The 25,463-nt window shown below is 44.2% G+C and overlaps 1 protein-coding gene across 3 annotated transcripts in view; it reads left to right on the top strand.

Moving 5' to 3' along the window:
- Nucleotides 1-25,463, top strand: part of LOC129821059 (zinc finger protein 385B-like) — a 230,930-nt gene that overhangs the window by 191,055 nt on the left and 14,412 nt on the right. The gene's annotated exons all lie outside the window — the stretch shown is intronic.

Raw genomic sequence — 25,463 nt, 5'->3', positions numbered from 1 at the left:
AACATAGTATTTATTTTTGTAAATGTAAATCGGCTATCATAAATGTTAGCAACACTTTCGCTTTTGCGGGATGCGCGGGGGATATGGTCACTAGTGTAACCAGGAGGTGAGGCCTCATTTAAGCACAGTAAATTCATCAGGCTTAAGCCATGTTTCAGTCAGGCCAATCACATCAAGATTATGATCAGTGATTAGTTCATTGACTATAACTGCCTTGGAAGTGAGGGATCTAACATTAAGTAGCCCTATTTTGAGATGTGAGCTATCACAATCTCTTTCAATAATGGCAGGAATGGAGGAGGTCTTTATTCCAATGAGATTGCTAAGGCGAACACCGCCATGTTTAGTTTTGCCCAACCTAGGTCGAGGCACAGACACGTTCTCAATGGAGATAGCTGAGCTGACTACACTGACTGTGCTAGTGGCAGACTCCACTAAGCTGGCTAACAGCCTGCTGCCTGGCCTGCACCCTATTTCATTGTGGAGGTAGAGGAGTTAGAGCCCTGTCTATGTTGGTAGATAAGATGAGAGCACCCCTCCAGCTAGGGTGGAGTCCGTCACTCCTCAACAGGCCAGGCTTGTTTATCTACAAATTCTATGTTTTGGGAGGGGCAGAAAACAGTTTTCAACCAGCGATTGAGTTGTGAGACTCTGCTGTAGAGCTCATCACTCCCCCTAACTGGGAGGGGGCCAGAGACAATTACTCGATGCCGACACATCTTTCTAGCTGATTTACAGGTTGAATCTATGTTGCGCTTGGTGACCTCTGACTGTTTCATCCTAACATCTGAGAGATGACTAGAAACGATTCGGTTGACCATTTTATGTGTGGATTAATTGTCGGAGTAGAGGACCTTGTACATTTCAGATAAAATAACAACTCAATGTTTATATCCCAGGACAAATTAACTAGCAACAGCAAGCTAGCTAAATAGGGAAAATTATCTAGCAAGTGCAAGCTAGCTAGCTAAATTGCCATAAATATTTAATGCTTTTTGACTGTGTCCTTGTGTTCTCTAAAAGCAAATTATTGCATACCCAAAAACGAAGGCAAGGCCAGCAATACAAGCGGCTTGATGAAAGGCTCCCTGTTAACCAGCTATACTTTGTAAGGGGTTCTTCAACAAAAAGTCCACAATATTTTAGGGCAGCGTTGGCCATTCTACCATTCTGCCGCAGAAAACTGCACACTCGCACTGGTAGCTATCTAGCTACTGGAGGTAGCAAGGATTTTTTAAATAAATTGCACTAACTGGACACAAAAATAAAGTTCTAAAACCAAGAAAACAATTTATAATATACCTCATCAGTCTCCTGTAATTTGAAAAAAATAATTTTAATTGAATAATATCCCAAAAATGCTCAACTATCACTTTTCACTTAATCTGTGGCACAATCCCAATACAACTCAATAGGTTAATTCTCTGGTCCTAATTCTATGATTGGATGGACACCATGTCAGTTCATACTGCAAAAGCTTTGATTGGTTGGAGGATATCCTCCGGAAGTGGTCATAATTACCATGTATGTCTATGGAAGCGGGTGAGGCCTACGAGCCTCCTAGGTTTTGTATTGAAATCAATATAGCCAGAGGAGGACAGATGTCCTTCGGCTGCACAATGGTGCTACCCCAGACAGTGCTGTTGAAGATACTGTAGACCTTCATTGCAAAAAAGTGTTATTTAATCAATTATTTGATGATATGAATATATTTAATATAGTTTTATCTAAAAAGGATAAAAAATTTACTCTTTTTATTTTTATGAAATTTCACTGAGGAGGATGGTCCTCTCCTTCCTCCTCTGAGGAGCATCCACTGGACCGTACATAGCCTTCTGTGTGATCAGACTGTTTGAGCTCTGTTGTACCTGACAGTGCAGGAGGATATTTTTAGTTTAGACAACCACCGTGTCCTACTGTGTGGCCAGCCTGTGGTAGTCTAGCCCTGTGTATACCTGGTTCTAACATGCATCCTTTGTCCTGATCTTGTCCACATTCTGATCGTGCCCACATTTTTAGACAGGTGTAGATGATTAAAAGACGCATTATGAACTGTTTGGGATCAGATGTTATAAGTGTAAACGGGCAAGATCAGCACAAGATGAGGACGTAGGACGCATGTTACCAGCAGGTATAAACAGGGCTTCTGTAGTACCCCACAGAAGGGGTGAAAAGTGTTGTAGACCAAATAGTACAGGTGGACAAAACCAAACATGGCCTATTATGTAGTATCCCATGACAGACAAAACGTTATAATCTACGAACTGTCCAGAACACAGGAGATTTGGTTCTGGATGCCGAGATGACCAACTGTGTGGCCAGTCTGTTGTGGTCTGTTCTCCCCCATAGGGAAGTGGTAATTACTTCCTGTATTGCCATGTTGTTTCCCTCTGCTGGCCTTGATTAAGGTATTATAACGGGAGATTAATGATATTGGGGTGGCAGAGAGCCCAGTCTGATAGAGGGGTCCCACTGTGAAAAGTAATTGAGGAAAGGTTTCCTCAAAGCGATGAAACAAGACACAGGTTTTATCCCCAATGGCATCCTATGCCATATAAAGTACATTACTTTTGTCCATACCCCTTAGCCAAAAACATTACATACCCCTTAGCCAAATACATTTAAACTCAGTTTCACAATTCCTGACATTTAATCCAAGTAAAAATTCCCTGTTTTAGGTCAATTAGGATCACCACTTTATTTTACGAATGTGAAATGTCAGAATAATAGTATAGAGAATGATTTATTTCAGCTTTTATTTATTTCATCACATTCCCAGTGGGTCAGAAGTTTACATACACTCAATTAGTATTTGGTAGCATTGCCTTTAAATTGTTTAACTTGGGTCTTGTTTAACAATAAGTTGGGTGAATTTTGGTCCATTCCTCCTGACAGAGCTGGTGTAACTGGTTTGTAGGCCTCCTTGCTCGCACACACTTTTTCAGTTCTGCCCACAAATGTTCTATAGGCTTGAGGTCAGGCTTTGTGATGGCCACACTAATACCTTGACTTTGTTGTCCTTAAGCCATTTTGCCACAACTTTGGAAGTATGCTTGGGGCCATTGTCCATTTGGAAGACTGGCTTTAACTTCCAGACTGATGTCTTGAGATGTTGCTTCAATATATGCACATAATTTGTTATTGTGATACAGTGAATTTAAGTGAAATAATCTGTCTGTAAACAATTGTTGGAAAAATGACTTGTGTCATGCACAAAGTAGATGTTCTAACCGACTTGCCAAAACTATAGTTTGTTAACAAGAAATGTGTGGAGTGGTTGAAAAATGAGTTTTAAGGACTCCAACCGAAGTTTTATTGATTTAACCAGGTAGGCTAGTTGAGAACAAGTTCTCATTTACAACTGCGATCTGGCCAAGATAAAGCACAGCAGTTCTACACATACAACAGAGTTACACATGGAATAAACAAACATACAGTCAATAATACAGTAGAAAATAGAAAAATCTATATAGTGAGTGTAAATGAGGTAAGGCAATAAATAGGCCATGGTGGCGAAGTAATTACAATATTGCAATTAGACACTGGAATCGTAGATGTGCAGAAGATGAATGTGCAAGTAGAGATACTGGGGTGCAAAGGAGCAAGATAAATAAATAAATACAGTATGGGGATGAGGTAGTTGGATGGGCTGTTTACAGATGGGCTATGTACAGGTGCAGTGATCTGTGAGCTGCTCTGACAGCTGGTGCTTAAAGCTAGTGAGGGAGATATGGGTCTCCAGCTTCAGTGATTTTTGCAGTTCGTTCCAGTCATTGGCAGCAGAGAACTGGAAGGAGAGGCGGCCAAAGGAGGAATTGGCTTTGGGGGTGACCAGTGAGATATACCTGCTGGAGCACGTGCTATGGGTGTGTGCTGCTATGGTGACCAGCGAGCTGAGATAAGGCGGGGCTTTACCTAGCAGAGACTTGTAGATGACCTGGAGCCAGTGGGTTTTGCGACGAGTATGAAGCGATGGCCATCCAACGAGAGCATACAGGTCGCAGTGGTGGGTAATATATGGGGCTTTGGTGACAAAACGGATGGCACTGTGATAGACTGCATCCAATTTGTTGAGTAGAGTGTTGGAGGCTATTTTAAAGATGACATCGCCAAAGTCGAGGATCAGTAGGATGGTCAGTTCGGGCCGGGGCTAGCAAGCTAACAGAAGGGCCTTGGAGGGACGTTGCGACGGAAGAAAGTCTGTTGTGGCCCCCTCGTGCTATTACGTTGGCAGACGGATCAGCAGGGCTCCGTGTGGTAAACCAGGCCAATTGGCAGAATAGGTATAGTGGCCAAAGAATTTGTCCGGTGGGCCTCTTAAGCTAACAGTCCGATGTGCTCTGGACAGCTAGCAGGCCGCGCGTAGCATGCTAGCGGATGGGATTTCAGGGGACGAAGCGACGGCAGAGCCAGTTGAGAAAAACTCCATCGGGCGAATCACGTCGGTGGTCCAGTCGTGATGAGTCGGCGGGGGCCCAAGCCAGTTGGCAAGAAGAGGTATTGTAGCCCAAGTAGTGGCTGATGGACCTCTTTGGCTAGCCGGGAGATGGGCCTAGCAAGGCTAGCTCCAGGCTAATTGGTTCTTGCTTCTGGACAGTGACGTTAGCCAGGAGTGGCCACTCGAAAAGCAGCAAGCTAACTGCGATAATCCTGGTGAAGAAAAAAAAAGGTTAAGAGCTTACGGTAGGAATCTGGAGATATAGAGAAAAATAAGTCCAATTTGCTCTGGTTTGAGTCGCGCTGTGCAGACTGGCGAGAGTTGTCCGTGCTAGAGGTGGCTGATGACCGCTAGCAGTGGCTAGCTGACTACTAGCTAGTAGCTAGTTAGCTGGCTAGCTTCTGTTGGGGTTCCGGTTCAGGTGACGGTTCAGACGACGGATCAGCAGGGCTCCGTATGGTGGGTATAGGGGCCAAAGAATTTGTCCGATGGGCCTCTTAAGCTAACAGTCCAATGTATTTTAGACAGCTAGCGGGCCGTGGCTAACTAGTAGCCAGTTAGCTGGTAGCCAGGCTAGCTTTTGATGAGTTGATGAGTTCTTAAGTTTAAAAATAGCAGATCAGTACCACATTGGATGTTGCAGGAGAGTATATTCAGTCCGTAGATAGAAAGTGTTATTAAAATATATATACGGGGGGGGGGGGGGGGGGGGCAGAAGGGACAAGGCAAAAACACACGTCCGACTGCTACGCCATCTTGTATGTAAACTTCTGACTTCAACTGTAAATGCCAGAACCAGACACGAACCTGACACCCTCAGCACACAGGGGGACAAACACCTGCCTGGAGTTGACAGCATTCCCTCCCCCATATACATACGCACATACGCGCTCCAGCAGGTATATCTCTCTGGTCACCCCCAAAGGCAATTCCTCGTTTGGCCGCCTCTCCTTCCAGTTCTCTGCTGCCAATGACTGGAACGAACTACAAAAATCTCTGAAACTGGAAACACTTATCTCCCTCACTAGCTTTAAGCACCAGCTGTCAGAGCAGCTCACAGATTACTGCACCTGTACATAGACCATCTATAATTTAGCCCAAACAACTACCTCTTCCCCTACGGTATTTATTTATTTAGCTCCTTTGCACCCCATTATTTCTATTTCTACTTTGCACATTCTTCCACTGCAAATCTACTACTCCAGTGTTGTAAAAGCTATATTGTATTTACTTCGCCACCATGGCCTTTTTTGCCTTTACCTCCCTTATCTCACCTCATTTGCTCACATTGTATATAGACAATTTTTTCTACTGTATTACTGACTGTATGTTTCTTTTACTCCATGTGTAACTCTGTGTTGTTGTATGTGTCGAACTGCTTTGCTTTATCTTGGCCAGGTCGCAATTGTAAATGAGAACTTGTTCTCAACTTGCCTACCTGGTTAAATAAAGGTGAAATAAAATATGCTCCCCGAGGCACAACTATGACAACATAACCAACAAAAACGGGTCACAACGCCTGCAGCTCTGTCGCATGCTGGATATGTACATAGTCAATGGTAGGCTTTGAGGGGACTCCTATGGTAGGTACACCTATAGCTCATCTCTTGGCAGTAGTACTATAGACTACTTTATCACTGACCTCAACCCAGAGTCTCTCAGAGCAATCACAGTCAGCCCACTGACACCCCTATCAGATCACAGCAAAATCACAGTCTACTTGAACAGAGGAATACTCAGTCATGAGGCATCAAAGCCAAAGGAACTGAGTAATATTAAGAAATGCTATAGATGGAAGGAATGTAGTGTGGAAACCTACCAAAAAACAATTAGGCAACAACAAATTCAGTCTCTTTTAGACAATTTCCTGGACAAAACATTCCACTGTAATAGTGAAGGTGTAAACTTGGCAGTAGAAAATCAAAAATGTATTTTTGACCTTTGATAGCTTCCCAATCAAATCTAAAGATTTCAAACAAAAAACCAAAGAAAATGAACAATGACAAATGGTTTGATGAAGAATGCAAAAACATAAGAAAGAAATGAAGAAACCTGTCCAACCAAAAACAGAGACCTAGAAAATCTGAGTCTATGCCTTCACTATGGTGAATCACTAAAACAATACAGAAATACACTACGGAAAAAGGAAGAACAGCACGTCAGAAATCAGCTCAATATGATTGAAGAATCCATAGACTAACCACTTCTGGGAAAATTGGAAGACACTAAACAAACACAAGGAATTATCTATCCAAAATGGAGATGCATGGGTAAACCACTTCTCCAATCGTTTTGGCTCTATAACAAAGAACAAACAGCAAAAACATATACATGATCAAATACAAATCTTAGAATCAACTGTTAAAGACTACCAGAGCCCACTGGATTATCAAATCACCTTGAATGAACTACAGGACAAAATAAAAACCCTCCAACCCAAAAAGACCTGTGGTGTTGATGGTATCCTCAATGACATGCTAAAATATACAGACAACAAATTCCAATTTGCTATACTTAAACTCTTTAACATCATCCTTAGCTCTGGCATCTTCCCCAATATTTGGAACCAAGGACTGATCACCCCAATCCACAAAAGTGGAGACAAATTTGGGATATGCGTACTCCTCTCTGTCCACGATATCCTGGGGTTATGCAACTGTAACCAGGGGAAACCTAAAACTGCGGAGTGTGCAGGAGAGTCTAAGATGAGGAAAGTTATGCGTTCATTGTGGTTATGAGCAACTGTGAGCGAACTGTGGTCTGGCACACCAGTCCGGTTCTTAGAGGACGGTTGTCTAGGGCATGGACTGGGATAGGGGGTTGTAAAGGGACTAAAGGAATGCATAATGATAAGGCCACTGACTAGTCTAGGAAATTGCCTGCAGAACTTGAGTCCACTAGGGCAGGACTCAGTGGGGGGCCAGGATAGTCCAGGAAGATGACCGGAAGGAGGACGGGCGATGAGCTGGTCCAGCTTGAGGTCCTCATTGCAACAGGCCAGCTCAGGTCTGGACGTCCGCCTGTAGCCCGCTGTGGAAAACCGTCAACAGGGCCTAGTCGTTCCAGCCAGTGGACGCAGACGCTGTCCTGGACCCCTGGCGTAGACGGAGGAGACGCTCACCTCCCTCTCGGCCCTCTGTAGGGTGGTCGAAAAAGGCACGGAAGAGTTGGGTGAAGCGCTCATAGGACTACACTTCTGGACCGTCCCTCTCACAGATGGCGTGTGCCCACTCCAGAGCCCGGCCTGTCAGCACCGAGATCACCAAGGCCACCTTGTACCTCTCAGAGGCCGTCCCGGCATGACGGGCAAGGTGGAGGTCACACTGCAGGAGAAACCCGCTACAGTGAGCTGGGATGCCGTCAAACCACTCCAGAAGGGGCAGGTGGACGTTGCTGATCGGATCAGGTGATGTAGATGGTGGTGGGGTGGCTGGACCGACCGCGGGGAGCTGGGAAGGTGGTGGTGTAGTCTGCAGCTGGCGTACGGTCCGGAGCACCTCGTAGGTGCTCCAGGCACGAGTCGTGGTATAAGAGCTTTGCTCCTATAGCGGAGAGGTCGGGATGTCCTGCTGCTTCCTATTCTCTTGGGTCGGTCATTCTGTCACAAGTGTAGAGATGAGTAGGGCAGGAGCAAGTCGCAGGTTTAGAACTACTGAGTTTATTAAAGCACCATATATAAAAGCGGGACGAATCCGAAAGTGCAAAATAATAAAGTACTCAGGAAATAGTAGGAGAGATTCCTCTCAGGAAAACAAGCAACATTTACAATGACCGACAAATACAAATAACAGAGGGAGTATATATACAGTGATAGAGTGGGGATTGGAACCAGGTGTGTGTAATGATGACGAGACAAGTCCAGGGTTGATGAGTGAAGGGCGTTTGCCAGCAGCAGGTTAGGCAGCAGCTAGAAGGCCGGTGACGCCGAATGCCTGAGCTGGACAGGAGGGGGAGCCAATGCGAAAGCTGATATGACAGCTACCTGAGCCTGACGAGCCAAACATTATAAATAAAGGAGAGCCGCACACTCTAGGAGCTCAGATGCAAAAAGAGTGTGCGGCTCTAGCTCCTAGAGTATGCGGCTCTCCTTGATTTTTAAGTTTTCTACTCCGCTAGCCAGCACCTCGCCTATATAGGTGTGCGTCTCCTTTTCTTCTAGAGCCAAACATTATGGACATTTTATGAGCCCTACATTAAAGACCTTTTATGAGCCCAAGCCCAAAAAAGCCCAAATGATTGTGCCACCATCCAGTACATAGCCTATGGTGACTCCCTGCTTAAATAAAGATGTAATAAAAATGTAATATATAGGCTACGGCACATTACACACGATAGAAAAACATAAAAGGCCATAGAAGTAGCTATTCTGTCTTGGTAAATAAATGAAACAAGCTTCAGTAGGCTAATATTTTTGAGTGTGTACTGGATTAATGTAGTGTATTGTATTATACGGACTGGAATTACGCACCTCGTTCAAACCATGAAGATGGGAGAAAACATGCAATGCTCTGTTTACATATATAATATATATCTAAATCTTGAACAGGATTACCTATTTTGGATTCAATTTGAATGGAGTTGATGGAGAGAGAGAAAGACAGAGTGCTCAAGTACGCACTGAGTTGAAGCAATGATATTCGAGTGGTATATTGTTATAAAACTCTTCAGCTGTAAATATTTAAAAAAGTATCTTTACAATAAAAAAATTAAGTGACAGATGGAGATGGAGATGTGTATATTAGACACGCATGCAGTCCTTATATTATCCTACTGTAGCATAGGCTATGCTGCAGCAAATGTACGCCTACCTATGACAAGAAAAAAGATGATAAGATGATAGATGCATTGTGGACTGCATTCCATAGCCTACTAAGATGTGCTGTCTGTCCCCAACCTGAGTATTGATGACTGATCTGCATGCAGATAGCAGAGAGAAGGCCATAGAGAAACCAGATTTAGAAAGGCATATAATTGAACAGTTCCATTTCACGTCATGCTTCTACACCTGCATTGCTTGCTGTCTGGGGTTTTAGGCTGGGTTTCTGTATAGCACTTTGAGATATCAGCTGATGTAAGAAGGGCTATATAAATACATTTGATTTGATTTGATTTGTGTTACTTTTTATTTGGTAAATATTTTCTTAACTCTTCTTGAACTGCACTGTTAGTTAAGGGCTTGTAAGTATGCATTTCATGGTAAGGTCTACACTTGTTGTATTCGGCGCATGTGACAAATTAAGTTTGATATGATTTAACCCAGTTCCCTCTATTCAACCCTACTCTGAAGCCACTCACCACTCTGTTAACCTAAAGAGAAGGCCCTGTTGAAGTGTCAGATCGATTTGGCCCTGTGTCACTAATCCTGACATATTTAATATTAAATTATACCTTAATCCTCTGTCAAACTTATGCCACTCTCTGTACTGTATTAAGGCACAGCAGACCTGTTCTTGTTATTCTTTTGTTGGTCATAACACACAGGAATTATTTTGGCCCAGTACATTGAAGGTGATGTGCATTGGGATTTCCTATGCACTCATCATCACACATTGGAGGAAATAGAAAGTGCTTTAAGTAAGCCTTGGTCTGTCTCCCAAATGGCACCCTAATCCAAATATAGTGCACTACTTTTGGCCAGAGCCCTATGGGCCCTGTTTTGAAAAAGGTGCACGATAAAGGGAATATGGTGCTATTTGGGATGCCCTCTTGGATTAGATAACAAAGTGGCTTAAAGGAAACATGATTACACACACTGTACTTCCTTTTGATGGTGTTACATTAAAGCCTCATGTCCTCTTAGTACTGGCACTCTGGTGGTTGTCTGCCTTGTTGCTTATGCAGTGCAGGAAAGACTTATGTCTCAAGCAGAGCTCATTAAAGCACCAATGCCTCTCCATCCCCATTCTGCTGCTGTTGTGAGTGTAAAACTGAGGAGTGTAATTTAAGACCTTGTATTATTCGGAGTGCTGGAGCTGTAGCTGTTATAGCGTCTCTGTGTCATCCAATCCTGGAGCCAGAGGGGCGAGGAGAGGAGAGGAGCCGATGCCTACGGACGCCGGAGCACCTCCATGATGAGATTCTAATGGAGTTTCAAGTGAGGAACAACTTCTTACAGAGTCTGTCCCAAATGGCACCCAATTCCCTGCCTAGTAAACTACTTTTGATCAGAGCCCTATGGTGCAGTATATAGTGAGTAGGGTGCAATTTGGGATGTACCCACACAGCTTTTGTTTCCAGCTAAGGAGCGATATAATTCTACAATAGAATGAGAAAACAGCTGTTAAATATACAGTACTGTTCTGTATTCAGGAAGGCCTGTCGCTAGGTAACCGTATAGTGAGCACACCGCACAGCAAATAAAATGCACTCACTAGGGGTGCGTTCGTAAATTCACTCTGATTTCAGAACACTTGTCTGAATGTGCAAGAGAACAGAATTACTCATGAATATGACCGGTGTCTGTAAACACCGGCAAAGAAAAAAGAATTAAATTGTTGCCAGCAGCACAGTTACAGTCACCAATGCTCTAGATAACATGAAAACATCTTGAAATATTAAGAGTAAACTGTTCTGACAGGTTTTTTTATTGCTTAAATGGAAAGGCATTTAGAATTGCCACCATCTTTAAACCCAATTTAATATATATTTAAGATACATTGTCGCCTGACAATGTTTACAGTGTGGTAGCTATCTCTGATGTTGGTTAGGTTTTTAGTGGAATGTTATTGTATTTCACATCAAGCCTTGCTACCCTTTAAGTACATGTTTGACCCTGAATACACAGATTTAGAAATTGAGTTTAGGCCTATTACATTTCCATACAAGCTTAGTTAGCCATTATATTATGACTGTAAAATAGCGTTCAAGTCAAAGTCTGTGGTACTTAACGTCCTCAATTACAGATGTAGGATCTGAATTGGAGCAGTTTGCTACAGCAGAAAAATAATCTTGCAGCAACAGGAAATGTAAATGATTATGTGGATTATAATTCATGGACATTTTTGTAGGGGTTGAAACATTTTCCATAAGGGAAAATCAAGTCTGAAATTTCAGTGGAAATCACAAACTTCAGAAGCCTTTTTAAACCTCAAATACACTACAAGTTTTACATTTACTGCATTGCAGAAATGTTCTCCTGCAACAGGGTGATCAAATGAAGATTCTACATCTCTAGAACATTTTATGGGCCAGAGGTTTATCTGCATCTGAAATGGTACCCTAAACCCTTCTAAACCCGTCAACACTTTATAGGGAATAGGGTGCCATTTGGGACACACACTTAGAAATGACTCATATTAGTTAAGGGCTTCTGATTAATGTGTCCAGCAGTGGTTTATGTGCAGCCTCTATAAAATAAATATGTATTTATTTTATATTTAATGAATAATTTTAATTGAGTAGTTATGCTTGAGGTTAAACCCATAGGCAAACTGACAGGTTTATAAAATATTTATATATTATGTTTTTTTATGTTTATTTATTATGTTTTTTTCCTTACTTTGTTAAAGAGCCTTTCGTTGGAGTATTTTGCAATAGAAATGAAACATTAACAGATTGGCTACCAACTTTACTGACATAATCCTATCTAGACTACACTCACCAGAATGTTGCACCATGTTCCTTTTTAGTTCTCCCGCTGGTGTTTCAGATTGGTCACTGGTAGTTGAAGAAACTTAGAGAGAAGGAGAGAGAATATCATAAGAAGTGTATGTTTGAAGTCGGACCAATATTAAATGAGTACAGTTAAGCTTCAGGGAAGAGAGAAGACAGACATTAATATAATGGGCAGTACCTCTTGATGATACCCTAACCTCTTTTCCTCAACCATTTTGGGCTAAATTGAAAAGACAGATACATATAATTGAGATGAAAGCAAAGCAGCCAGGCAGGCTAAAGCAAACACTTAAAGTATTTGAACGTTTTCAATAGTAGTTGAACCCATGTCTGCTATTAGTAGTACTGCTGCTGGGTATTGTCATTGTAAAGGTTGCTTAATGTTGTGTGTTGGTGCTTTGCCTCCTACATTAACATGATTACCAAGGCCAAGGAGAGCATTAGAAGAGTTAAATGTAACAAGATAAGTGGAGGAGGCTGGAAAACGAGAGGTGATATCTGCGTCCCAAACGGCACCCTATTCTCTGTAGAGTGCACTACTTTTCACCAGGGCCCTTAGGACTCTGGTCAAAAGTAGTGCACTATATAAGGAATAGGGTGCCGTTTGGGACATATACAATGTCTTTCTGTCTTTGTTTCAGAGGTTTCCTTCCAGTGAGCAATTCATTTTAATTAGCTATGATTAATTTAGTGGGTGTTTCTTAACACTTAACAGGATGATATTTGGTTTCTGAAGAAGACATAGTGGAGTAAAAAAAGACCTAAAGGCCAGGCCACTCCAGATTAAGCCTGTCTTTAAAGATCCAATGCATCCATTTTTATCTCAATATCAAATCATTTCTGGGTAACAATTAGGTACCTTACTGTGATTGTTTTCAATTAAAATGTTCTGGGAGTGGTATGAGTGGAGAGGGGAAAATTGAAACTAGCGAGGTTGGGAACTGTCTTTCTTATTGATCTATTAGGCCTCATTTACCACCTGTTGATGTCACCAGGCAGGCCAAAACTTCCTCCCACCAAATCAGGCTGAAATGTCAAGCGATCTTTTCAAAGTGCTCTTACACTAAAAGTGCATTATCATAATTTTCACAATTTCACAGTATTATTCCAACCTCATAGTGTGGGAATATAAAACAGAGGAAAACTATGCCACAACACAGCATCTGCTCCTCAATTATAGCCTCAGTTGGACTGAGAAAGAAACAGACAAACACACCAATAATATATCCCACAAAGAGAAACCAAGTTTCAAGTGTATTTGCCATGTGTAATGCATACTCACTGGAGTTCTCATCATAATGAATATGTCCAGATTAGTTGTTGCTGAAAGCCCAACTTAACTAGGCCACAACACCACACACATCTGCCGACCCTATCTAGTTGCCTTACTAAGAGTGGAAAAGAGAACAGCTATAATACCATAACACACTGCAAACGTAGAAATCATGGCACATTCTTTTTTCAATTCACTTTTATTGAGTCTATCAGGTTTTATTTTATATTTATTTGGTCAAGCAGTAACAGTTATTGAGTAACCAATACGTGTTTAGATTGACATGGAGTCTGCCAGGCCTAAAATCTACACCAACATTACAGTATTTAGACCAACAGTTTTTAGGAAGGAGTTATGGCACCAAGGTGAGGTTGGATGACTGGATATGCTCTGTGACTGTGACAGTGGTGAACTGAGAGCGAAAGGTAGTAGTTGTGACAGCTGACTGTGACTGAGGTGAACTGAGAGCGAAAGGTATAAGTTGTGACAGCTGACTGTGACTGGGGTGAACTGAGAGAGAAAGGTAGTAGTTGTGACAGCTAACTGTGACTGAGGTGAACTGAGAGAGAAAGGTAGTAGTTGTGACAGCTGACTGTGACTGAGGTGAACTGAGAGAGAAAGGTAGTAGTTGTGACAGCTGACTGTGACTGAGGTGAACTGAGAGAGAAAGGTATAAGTTGTGACAGCTGACTGTGACTGGGGTGAACTGAGAGAGAAAGGTAGTAGTTGTGACAGCTGACTGTGACTGAGGTGAACTGAGAGAGAAAGGTAGTAGTTGTGACAGCTGACTGTGACTGAGGTGAACTGAGAGAGAAAGGTATAAGTTGTGACAGCTGACTGTGACTGGGGTGAACTGAGAGAGAAAGGTAGTAGTTGTGACAGCTGACTGTGACTGAGGTGAACTGAGAGAGAAAGGTAGTAGTTGTGACAGCTGACTGTGACTGAGGTGAACTGAGAGAGAAAGGTATAAGTTGTGACAGCTGACTGTGACTGGGGTGAACTGAGAGAGAAAGGTAGTAGTTGTGACAGCTGACTGTGACTGAGGTGAACTGAGAGAGAAAGGTAGTAGTTGTGACAGCTGACTGTGACTGAGGTGAACTGAGAGAGAAAGGTAGTAGTTGTGACAGCTGACTGTGACTGAGGTGAACTGAGAGAGAAAGGTAGTAGTTGTGACAGCTGACTGTGACTGAGGTGAACTGAGAGAGAAAGGTAGTAGTTGTGACAGCTGACTGTGACTGAGGTGAACTGAGAGAGAAAGGTATAAGTTGTGACAGCTGACTGTGACTGGGGTGAACTGAGAGAGAAAGGTAGTAGTTGTGACAGCTGACTGTGACTGAGGTGAACTGAGAGAGAAAGGTAGTAGTTGTGACAGCTGACTGTGACTGAGGTGAACTGAGAGAGAAAGGTATAAGTTGTGACAGCTGACTGTGACTGGGGTGAACTGAGAGAGAAAGGTAGTAGTTGTGACAGCTGACTGTGACTGAGGTGAACTGAGAGAGAAAGGTAGTAGTTGTGACAGCTGACTGTGACTGAGGTGAACTGAGAGAGAAAGGTAGTAGTTGTGACAGCTGACTGTGACTGAGGTGAACTGAGAGAGAAAGGTAGTAGTTGTGACAGCTGACTGTGACTGAGGTGAACTGAGAGAGAAAGGTAGTAGTTGTGACAGCTGACTGTGACTGAGGTGAACTGAGAGAGAAAGGTAGTAGTTGTGACAGCTGACTGTGACTGAGGTGAACTGAGAGAGAAAGGTAGTAGTTGTGACAGCTGACTGTGACTGAGGTGAACTGAGAGAGAAAGGTAATAGTTGTGACAGCTGGTGTGAAAACCTGAACACTCATAGCGCATAATTGGCTGATTCATCTTAGATAGTCAGTGATTCAGTCTGGGGATATAGGGCTGCACACATACACACACACAAACACACATACACCCACGCATGCACACACACACACACACACACACACACACACACACACACACACACACACACAGACACAGACACACACACACACACACACACACACACACACACACACACACACACACACACACACACACACACACACACACACACACACACACACACACACACACACACACAGCAAAGGCATCCGGCAGCCACTGCAGTACAGGAGTGAGTGTGGAATGAGCATGCAAGGAAAGCAGCAGTACTGCAGAACAGAACAGTCATAGGATGGCTGTCACTGACTGTTTAGCAGTACCATGGAGGAAACATGGACTAGACAGGCGTGGGGGGAACAACGTAGTGAAGCAGACAGGAAAATAGAGAAAGAAAGAGAGGGGGGAGGGATGGAGGAGGAGTGGGGGGTGGGGGGGTTTGGAAGAGAGGGTATGATAAGTGAAAAAGAATGGGGGTGAGTGATGGAGAGAGGGGGGCAGAGAGCAAGAGTGTGAGACAGAGAGAGAGAGAGAGAGAGAGAGAGAGAGAGAGAGAAATGCTGAGAAAGAGGTTGATTTTCAAGAGCATCGGGCCATCTCCATTCACGAGACTGGCACTTGGCCCTCAAGCTATAAATGTCTTTATAAAATCTGTCTACTACTCCTCAGATTGCTGACATAATGTACTGTATATTGAACCTCAGGTGTCTGTAATGGAGAACAAATGCAAACACTAGTCATTGTGATCCAAGATATTCCAAGATGGCGTAGCAGTGTAGACGTCTTTGTCCTGTCGTGTCCCGTGTCCCTTGTATATATCTTTTTACATCTTTTTCTTCGCATATCTTTTAAAAATAATTTCTTAAACCTCAACTTCTAAATACTCTCCTGCAACCCGCCTCACCTAATGTGGCGTGGATCTGCTTTTTTCTAAAGTATTTCTATTTACTTCTGATCTGGAATCCATCTACTGAAGATAGCCAGCTAACTGCCTACCAGCTATCAGTTAGCAAACCATTGCTAGCGGTCATCAGCTAACCTTTAGCTCGGAAAGCTCTCGCTAGTTCGAACAACGTGACTAAAACCAGAGCATAACGGACCTATTTCTCTCCATATCCCCGGATTCCTACCGCAAACTCTGAACATTTTCATCTGGATCTTCGCAACTAGCTAACCACAATCCCGGGTGACCACTCCTGGCTAGCGTTTCCATCCCGGAGCAAGCACCAATTAGCCTGAAGCTAGCCCGGCTAGGGCTCCTGTGATACCACTGAAGCCCACTCCTGGGCTACAATATCCGGACCCCTTTACTGCCGGTACGGAGCACGGAACCCCGCCGATCCTCTACGACTGGAATACCGACATAATCTGCCCGAGGACTCCAACAGGCCCCTCAGGCGTGACGCCCGCTGAAGGCCCATTCTGCTAACCTACTAGGCCTGTTAGCTACCTAGAGCTACCTGGAACCCTACTAATTCCACGACTGGTCTATCGACGTCACCGCACGAAGAGGCAAAAACAGACTTCCCCCCCCATCGCGACGTCCCCCAAAGGCTAACTTGCCTGCCCCGGTCTGCTAACTGCTAGCTTATCTTGCAGCTAGCGCAGCCAGGAAGCTAGCACCAGTTAGCAAACACAATTCTACAATTCACAACCTCTCTTTCGCCATCGCTATCCGGCTTGGATTCTCTGTCGACACGACCACGTCTGGTCTGCAGACGTGCCCTCAACCGGTGCCCTCAACCGGCCTCCGTCTGAGCAGACCCCCTCCGTCTGAGCAGACCACCCCCCGGGCTACTAACTTTAAACGCGTGCTAGCTTAGTGGAGGCCTCACTGCTCCATCTACGGCTGCCCCCTGGACACTATGATCACTTGGCTACATAGCTGATGCCTGCTTGACTGTCCATTAATTCATGGTACTCCATTCTGTTTATTTGTGTTTTATCTGTCGGCTCTGTGCCTTAACTCAGGATCTGTGTGTAGTTAATCCGACCCTCTCTGCCCAGTCGTCGCCATTTTTACCTTCTGTTGCTGTGTTAGCTGACTAGCTGCTGTTATCTCACCTGTTGTTTTAGCTAGCTCTCCCAATCATGACCTGCAATCACTTTATGCCTTATTGTATGTCTCTCTCAAATATCAATATGCCTTGCATACTGTTGTTCAGGCTAGTTATCATTGTTTTGGTTTGCAATGGACCCCGTAGTTCCACTCTCCGTACCTCTGATACCTCCTTTGTCCCACCCCCCACACATGCGGTGACCTCACCCATTGAGACCAGCATGTCCAGAGATACAACCTCTCTTATCATCACCCAGTGCCTGGGCTTGCCTCCGCTGTACCCGTGCCCCACCATACCCTGGTCTGCACATTATGCCCAGAATCTATTCTACCACGCCCATAAATCTGCTCCTTTTATTCCTTGTCCCCAACGCTCTAGGCGACCAGTTTTGATAGCCTTTAGCCGCACCCTCATCCTACTACTCCTCTGTTCCTCGGGTGATGTGGAGGTAAACCCAGGCCCTGCATGTCCCCAGTCACCCTCATTTGTTGACTTCTGTGATCGAAAAAGCCTTGGCCTCATGCATGTCAACATCAGAAGCCTCCTCCCTAAGTTTGCCTTACTCACCGCTTTAGCACACTCTGCCAACCCTGATGTCCTTGCCGTGTCTGAATCCTGGCTTAGGAAGGCCACCAAAAACTCTGAGATTTCCATACCCAACTATAACACTTTCCGTCAAGATAGAACTGCCAAAGGGGGAGGAGTTGCAATCTACTGCAGAGATAGCCTGCAAAGTTCTGTCATACTTTCCAAGTCTATGCCCAAACAGTTCGAACTTCTAATTTTAAAAATTAATCTCTCCAGAAATAAGTCTCTCACTGTTGCCGCCTGCTACCGACCCCCCTCAGCTCCCAGCTGTGCCCTGGACACCATCTGTGAATTGATCGCTCCCCATCTAGCTTCAGAGTTTGTTCTGTTAGGTGACCTAAACTGGGATATGCTTAACACCCCGGCAGTCCTACAATCTAAGCTTGATGCCCTCAATCTCACACAAATCATCAAGGAACCCACCAGGTACAACCCTAAATCCGTAAACATGGGCACCCTAATAGACATTATCCTGACCAACTTGCCCTCCAAATACACCTCTGCTGTCTTCAATCAAGATCTCAGCGATCACTGCCTCATTGCCTGTATCCGCCACGGGTCCACGGTCAAACGACCACCCCTCATCACTGTCAAACGCTCCCTAAAACACTTCTGCGAGCAGGCCTTTCTAATCGACCTGGCCCGGGTACCCTGGAAGGATATTGACCTCATCCCGTCAGTTGAGGATGCCTGGTCATTCTTTAAAAGTTACTTCCTCACCATATTAGACAAGCATGCTCCGTTCAAAAAATGCAGAACCAAGAACAGATATAGCCCTTGGTTCACTCCAGACCTGACTGCCCTCGACCAGCACAAAAACATCCTGTGGCGAACTGCAATAGCATCGAAGAGCCCCCGCGATATGCAACTGTTCAGGGAAGTCAGGAACCAATACACGCAGACAGTCAGGAAAGCAAAGGCCAGCTTTTTCAAGCAGAACTCCAAAAAGTTCTGGGATACTGTAAAGTCCATGGAAAACAAGAGCACCTCCTCCCAGCTGCCCACTGCACTGAGGCAAGATAACACGGTCACCACTGATAAGTCCGTGATAATCGAAAACTTCAACAAACATTTCTCAATGGCTGGCCATGCCTTCCACCTGGCGACTCCAACCTTGGCCAACAGCCCCGCCCCCCCCGCTGCTACTCGCCCAAGCCTCCCCAGCTTCTCCTTTACCCATATCCAGATAGCAGATGTTCTGAAAGAGCTGGAAAACCTGGACCCATACAAATCAGCTGGGCTTGACAATCTGGACCCCCTATTTCTGAAACTGTCCGCCGCCATTGTCGCACCCCCTATTACCAGCCTGTTCAACCTCTCCTTCGTATCATCTGAGATCCCCAAGGATTGGAAAGCTGCCGCTGTCATCCCCCTCTTCAAAGGGGGAGACACCCTGGACCCAAACTGTTACAGACCTATATCCATCCTGCCCTGCCTAGCTAAGGTCTTCGAAAGCCAAGTCAACAAACAGATCACTGACCATCTCGAATCCCACCGTACCTTCTCCGCTGTGCAATCCGGTTTCCGAGCCGGTCACGGGTGCACCTCAGCCACGCTCAAGGTACTAAACGATATCATAACCGCCATCGATAAAAGACATTACTGTGCAGCCGTCTTCATCGACCTGGCCAAGGCTTTCGACTCTGTCAATCACCATATTCTTATCGGCAGACTCAATAGCCTCGGTTTTTCTAATGACTGCCTTGCCTGGTTCACCAACTACTTTGCAGACAGAGTTCAGTGTGTCAAATCGGAGGGCATGTTGTCCGGTCCTCTGGCAGTCTCTATGGGGGTACCACAGGGTTCAATTCTCGGGCCGACTCTTTTCTCTGTATACATCAATGATGTTGCTCTTGCTGCGGGCGATTCCCTGATCCACCTCTACGCAGATGACACCATTCTGTATACTTCCGGCCCTTCCCTGGACACTGTGCTATCTAACCTCCAAACGAGCTTCAATGCCATACAACACTCCTTCCGTGGCCTCCAACTGCTCTTAAACGCTAGTAAAACCAAATGCATGCTTTTCAACCGTTCGCTGCCTGCACCCGCACGCCCGACTAGCATCACCACCCTGGACGGTTCCGACCTAGAATATGTGGACATCTATAAGTACCTAGGTGTCTGGCTAGACTGCAAACTCTCCTTCCAGACTCATATCAAACATCTCCAATCCAAAATCAAATCTAGAGTCGGCTTTCTATTCCGTAACAAAGCCTCCTTCACTCACGCCGCCAAACTTACCCTAGTAAAACTGACTATCCTACCGATCCTCGACTTCGGCGATGTCATCTACAAAATAGCTTCCAATACTCTACTCAGCAAACTGGATGCAGTTTATCACAGTGCCATCCGTTTTGTTACTAAAGCACCTTATACGACCCACCACTGCGACCTGTATGCCCTAGTCGGCTGGCCCTCGCTACATGTTCGTCGTCAGACCCACTGGCTCCAGGTCATCTACAAGGCTATGCTAGGTAAAGTGCCGCCTTATCTCAGTTCACTGGTCACGATGGCTACACCCACCCGTAGCACGCGCTCCAGCAGGTGTATCTCACTGATCATCCCTAAAGCCAAAACCTCATTTGGACGCCTTTCCTTCCAGTTCTCTGCTGCCTGCGACTGGAACGAATTGCAAAAATCTCTGAAGTTGGAGACTTTTATCTCCCTCAACAACTTTAAAAATCTGCTATCCGAGCAGCTAACCGATCGCTGCAGCTGTACATAGTCCATCTGTAAACTACCCACCCAATTTACCTACCTCACCCCCATACTGCTTTTATTTATTTACTTTTCTGCTCTTTTGCACACCAGTATCTCTTCTTGCACATGATCATCTGATGATTTATCACTCCAGTGTTAATCTGCTAAATTGTAATTATTCGATTTATTGCCTACCTCATGCCTTTTGCACACATTGTATATAGATTCTCTTTTTTCTACCATGTTATTGACTTGTTTATTGTTTACTCCATGTGTAACTCTGTGTTGTTGTCTGTTCACACTGCTATGCTTTATCTTGGCCAGGTCGCAGTTGCAAATGAGAACTTGTTGTCAACTAGCCTACCTGGTTAAATAAAGGTGAAATAAAAAAATACATTTTTAAAAAAAAAGACAGGTTTTAACAGTGTGCCCGTGTAACGGATGTGAAATGGCTAGCTAGTTAGCGGGTACGCGCTAGTAGCATTTCAATCAGTTACGTCACTTGCTCTGAGACTTTAAGTAGGGTTGCCCCTTGCTCTGCAAGAGCCGCGGCCTTTGTGGAGCGATGGGTAACGATGCTTCGTGGGCAACCATTGTTGATGTGTGCAGAGGTTCCCTGGTTCGCGCCCGTGTCGGGGCGAGGGGACGACATAAAGTTATACTGTTACATTGATGCTGTTGACCCGGATCACTGGTTGCTGCGGAAAAGGAGGAGGTTGAAAGGGGGGTGAGTGTAACGGATGTGAAATGGCTAGCTAGTTAGCGGGTACGCGCTAGTAGCATTTCAATCAGTTACGTCACTTGCTCTGAGACTTTAAGTAGGGTTGCCCCTTGCTCTGCAAGAGCCGTGGCCTTTGTGGAGCGATGGGTAACGATGCTTCGTGGGCAACCGTTGTTGATGTGTGCAGAGGTTCCCTGGTTTGCGCCCGTGTCGGGGCGAGGGGACGACGTAAAGTTATACTGTTACACCCGTGTGTTTCTCTCTTAGACAGCTCTATGTGTACAATAGATGAGCATAGCCTGGAGGAGCAGCTGTTGAGTAATACACTGATATCATTAACAACACCACCTACTAAAGAAAGGTGTTTACAATACTGTATGTTAGCCTTTTTTCCATGTTGTAATCACTTCTGATACTCCAATCTGGAATTTGATGTCATTGACAACTACAGTACATCTACTGTAGGTAACAGACAGGTTTACTCGCTCTCTGTATCGACAGTGTGTTAGCCTTTTTCTAGTGTGTACTCTCATCTGGTACTCTTTCAGTTGTTAATTATCTTATCTTTGCAAAATATATATATTTATGAATATATCTATATTTATGAATATATCTATACATAAATGCTTTCTTAGAAAAAATATTGAAATCAGGGCTGAGAATAAGGTGAAAATATCAGTTATCAGGAAAGCAGATCTTTAAACCCTTCTCTAATTCACACACACACGCACACGCACACGCACACGCACACACACACACACACACACACACACACACACACACACACACACACACACACACACACACACACACACACACACACACACACACAGTGTCTAATTTGATATGTGACAGAGAAAACACTTGATTTTCCATTTCCTCTGGTGTTTCATCTGACTTGTGTTCACCCCGGTAGTATGGGTGAGTCATCTTGGGTACATCCCCAATGGCACCCTATTCCCTATATAGTGCACTACTTTTGACCAGGGCCCATAGGGTGCCATTGGGGATGCAACTCTTGATTCACAGCAATAATCTAATTTCACAAGTGACTCATGTGCCCACAACTCAGTGACTTTCTTGAAAGATAATTCTTACTCCTGGTTGGAGGTTCTTAATTTCCATGGATACCTATGGGTTTTCTGTAAATGTTATAAGCACAGGGATATCTTCACTTCAGTTTGCATCCTCAAATTATGCAACTTGGTTTGAGAGCAAGGTAGCGGCAGTAACCCTTTCCTATAGCCACAGGGATTTGAAAGAAATATGTGTGATGAATAGGATCATATACCTTTAAAAGTAATTGAGGCCGGAGTCTTCCATTTCATAGAAGAGGATCAGGTTCAAGAAAAATGCCATGACAAATATTGTATTTGACAAATAATTCAACCGAGGCCCAACAGATTTTTTTCTTGACCGATTTGTCCATCAAAATCAATTTGCAGGGCCTCCCAAGTGGTGCAGCGGTCTAAATCACTGCATTGCACTGCTAGAGGCGTCACTACAGATCAAGGTTTGATCCCGGGCTGTGTCGTAGCCGGCCGTGACCAGGAGATCCATGAGGAGGCACACAATTGGCCCAGCATCGTCCAGGTTAGGGGAGGGTTTGGGTGACTGGGATGTCCTTGTCCCATTGCGCTCTAGCGACTCCTTGTAGTTTCCTCCGACACATTGGTGCGACTGGCTTCCGGGTTAAATGGGCAGTGTGTCAAGAGCAGTGCGGCTTGGCGGGGTCGTGTTTCGGGGGACATATAACTCTCGACCCTTGCCTCTCCTGAGTTCGTACGGGAGTTGCAGCGGTGGGACAAGAATGTAACTACCAATTACAGCGATTGACACACCTACTCATTCAAGTGTTTTTCTTTATTTTTACTATTTTCTACATTGTAGAACAATAGTGAAGACATCAAAACTATGAAATAACACATGGAATCATGTAGCAACCAAAAAAGTGTTAAAACAAATAAAAATATAAATTGTATATTTTTCAAAGTAGGATACCTATGGGTTTGCCTTGCCTTGATGACAGCTTTTCACACTCTTGGCATTCTTTCAACCAGCTTCATGAGGAATGCTTTTCCAACAATCTTGAAGGAGTTCCCACATATGCTGAGCACTTGTTGGCTGCTTTTCCTTCATTGTGCGGTCCAACTCATCCCAAACCATCTCAATTGGGTTGAGGTCAGGTGATTGTGGAGGCTAGGTCATCTGATGCAACACTCCATCACTCCCCTTCTTGGTTAAATAGTCCTTACACAGCCTGGAGGTGTGTTTTGGGTCATTGTCCTTTTGAAAAACATTTTTATTTATTTTACTAGGCAAGTCAGTTAAGAACAAATTCTTACTTTCAATGACGGCCTAGGAACAGTGGGTTAACTGCCTTGTTCAGGGGCAGAACGACAGATTTTTACCATGTCAGCTCGGGATTTGATGTTGCAACCTTTCGGTTGCTAGTCCAACGCTCTAACCACTAGGCTACCTGCCGCTCCCCCACTAAGCGCACACCAGATGGGATGGTGTATCACTGCAGAATGCTGTGGTAGCCATGCTGGTTACGTGTGCCTTGAATTCTAAATAAATCACAGACAGTGTCACCAGCAAAGCATCATCAAACCTCCTCCTCCGTGCCTCACGGTGGGAACCACACATGCAGAATCATCCGTTCACTTACTCTGCGTCTCACAAAGACACGGCAGTTGGAACCACAAATCTCAAATTTGGACTCATCAGACCAAAGGACAGATTTCCACCGGTCTAATGTCCATTGCTCGTGTTTCTTGGCTCAAGCAACTCTCTTCTTCTTATTGGTGTCCTTTAGTATTCAACAATTCAACCAAGAAGGCCTGATTCACACAGTCTCCTCTGAACAATTGATGTTGAAATATGTCTGTTACTTGATCTCTGTGAAGCATTTATTTGGGCTGCAATCTGAGTTGCAGTTAACTTTAATGAACTTATCCTCTGCAGCAGATGTAACTCCGGGTCTTCCTTTCCTGTGGCGGTCCTCATAAGAGTCAGTTTCATCACAGCGCTTGATTGTTTTTGCGACTGCACTTGAAGAAACTTTGAAAGTTCTTGAAATTTTCCGCGTTGACTGACCTTCATGTCTTAAAGTAATGATGGACTGTCGTTTCTCTTTGCTTATTTGAGCTGTTCTTGCCATAATATGGACTTAGTCTTTTATCAAATAGGGCTATCTTCTGCACACCACCCCTACCTTGTCACAACACAACTGATTGGCTCAAACACATTAAGAAGGAAAGTAATTCCACAAATTAACTTTTAATAAGGCACACCTGTTAATTGAAATGCATTCTAGGTGACTACCTAATGAAGCTGGTTGAGAGAATGCCCAAGAGTGTGCAAAGCTGTCATCAAGACAGAGGGTGGCTACTTTGAAGAATCTCAAATATTAAATATGTTTAGATTTATTTAACACTTTCTTGGTTACTACATGATTCCATATCTGTTATTTCATAGTTTTGATGTCTTCACTATTATTCTACAATGTGGAAAATAGTGAAAATAAAGAAAAACTCTGGAATGAGTAGGTGTGTCAAACTTTTGACTGGTACTGTATATATATCAATTTCTGTGCCAGAAAAGGGCAGTGTTTTGAAAATATATGTCTATTTATAATTTCTACATATTTTCTATCTAGTACGCCCCTCCCCCTGTAGTTTACCCACCCCTGATATACACTGAGTGTACAAACATTAAGAACACCTGCTCTTTCCTTGACATAGACTGACCAGGTGAATCCAGGTGAAAGCTATGATCCCTTGTTGATGTCACTTGTTAAATTCACTTCAATCATGATTTTTAAGCCTTGAGACAATTGAGACATGGATTGTGTATCTGTGCAATTCAGAGGGTGAATGGGCAAGACACAAGATTTAAGTGCCTTTGAACAGGGTATGGTACTAGTTGCCAGGTGCACCGGTTTGCCAGGTGTAAGCTCACTCCACTGCTAGCTTGAAATGTCACGGATGGAGCTAGCTAATTAGATGTTTTTCAGTAGCTCAAATGGTTGGTACGTTGTCAAGGAGGGCGGTCACGTGTGCTAGCAAGGATCAGGAGGAAGCGCTACTCCCTAAGCAAGCAGAGTGACGTCTATAATACTCATTCACTAGATTGCATTTCTTGTTCATTTATTTTCTTACCAAG

Source organism: Salvelinus fontinalis, chromosome 23 (assembly GCF_029448725.1).
Source record: "Salvelinus fontinalis isolate EN_2023a chromosome 23, ASM2944872v1, whole genome shotgun sequence".
Classification (NCBI taxonomy): domain Eukaryota; kingdom Metazoa; phylum Chordata; class Actinopteri; order Salmoniformes; family Salmonidae; genus Salvelinus; species Salvelinus fontinalis.
The sequence above is the reverse complement of the archived record's forward strand: the minus strand, read 5'-3'. Positions and strand labels throughout refer to the sequence as shown.